The sequence below is a fragment of the Chanodichthys erythropterus genome, chromosome 7 (genome assembly GCF_024489055.1).
Source record: "Chanodichthys erythropterus isolate Z2021 chromosome 7, ASM2448905v1, whole genome shotgun sequence".
Lineage (NCBI taxonomy): Eukaryota > Metazoa > Chordata > Actinopteri > Cypriniformes > Xenocyprididae > Chanodichthys > Chanodichthys erythropterus.
Window position 1 is genome coordinate 15,568,610 of NC_090227.1, and position 1,661 is coordinate 15,570,270.

At 40.3% G+C, this 1,661-nt stretch overlaps 1 pseudogene; it reads right to left on the reverse strand.

Moving 5' to 3' along the window:
• Window positions 1–276: 276 nt before the first annotated feature.
• LOC137022878 (putative nuclease HARBI1) lies at window positions 277–1,661 on the reverse strand (annotated as a pseudogene).

Below are 1,661 nucleotides of genomic sequence, written 5' to 3' on the forward strand. Positions count from 1 at the left end.
CAGGGCCCTTTACAAAAGGGGCCTTGAATTGGACTGCACACTGAAGGAGCTAGACTGTGAGCTTTGGAGACTCCAAATTAAAAAAATTAAACTGGAGATCAAACAGCTTAAAACAGATATCTCAGTATGTGAACTTTATTTACCATGTTACACTTTAGTATGAACACAATATATGGATATTTATTCATGCAACTTTCTTGCTCTTTTTCCCTCCCATATCCACAAAACCAATAAAACACCTACACAAAAGACCTATGCAGTTTCAATGTGCTTTTATTAAGTGAAATATTGTATGGTAATTGCATCTCTGACAGCTGCGCCAGCTGGGTGGTCAAGTGTGATTGGGTCAGTTTCATCGGGGAGATGTTGGTTCTGTGGTGGTAATCGCTCCTTTCTGATTGTAGCTATATTATGCAGAATGGCACATGCAGCTACAATCTGTGATGCTCTCTCTGGTGACACTCTTAAATGCCGAAGGCAGTTGAAACGTGCCTCTAGGATGCCAAAGGTCATCTCGATCTTGACCCTGGTTTTACTGAGGGCCACATTGAAGCGGTTTTGTGGCCCTGGCTGAGGGTCAGGATAGGGGGTTAGCAAAAACCTCTGGCATGCATAACCCCTGTCTCCTACCAACAGGCCATCAAAAAGCCCTGTCATAGAACATAAAATGGGAAAATTGTGTAGGATTTGCTGTCACAATTTAAATGGACACTTTAAGTGTACTGTACTGTACTAAATGTAGCTTACCTTCCTCAAAGCACTGACACAACACAGACTCACGGAAAATTCTTGAGTCATGCACTGAGCCAGGCCATTTGGCATCCAAGCTTGTGATCATACATTCATGATCACAAGTCATCTGCCGATTAAATGTACAGTACATCATTTTCATATGTTAATGTTACTATTCATTTAAAGATTCATCTCACTGAAAATAAAGTCATCTCACATGTAGGCCTACCTGAACATTAAGGCTGTGAAAGGATTTTCTATTCACATAATCTGCCTCATGTTCTCCTAGAGCTGTGGAGATTGCAACATGTGTGCAGTCTAGTGCTCCTATGACTCTAGGGAATCCTACCAAAAGTTTAAAATAATAATCAACATTTAAAATCATTAACATGTACTTTTTTGTATAATACATTTAGGTAGCTACTCAAAGTGATTTTTTAAATGTAAAAGGTTAAATTTGTTAATGTGATGTCACTCTATCAATAACCTATATCTTACCGGCAATTTTATAAAAGCCCTCTTTTAAGGACATGGTCGATAAATGTCCGGGGAACACAATGAAGCTGTTAATGTACCCCTGCAGCGCGAGGACCACCTTGCGAATGGTTCGACAAACTGTGTTTTTCCCTAGGTTCTCCGCATCACCGACTGCATACAAGTATGTACCACTCGCAAAAAAACGCAACGCAATACATACCATTTGCGGTACAGTAAGGGCATGGCTTCGACGTGTCACATTTCTTATGTGAGGCTCAAGAAGTTCGCAAATGTAAGAGATTCCTTCCGTGGAAAATCTATATCTTTCATACAAATAAGTCTCAGGGAAAGCAAGGGGATTTTGTCTGTCCCTAAAAACTCTTTCTCTATGAAGTGCTCGTCTAACAATTTGCGGAGATGTCTACAGGATTCGGAAGAAAAGGTGAAGCCAT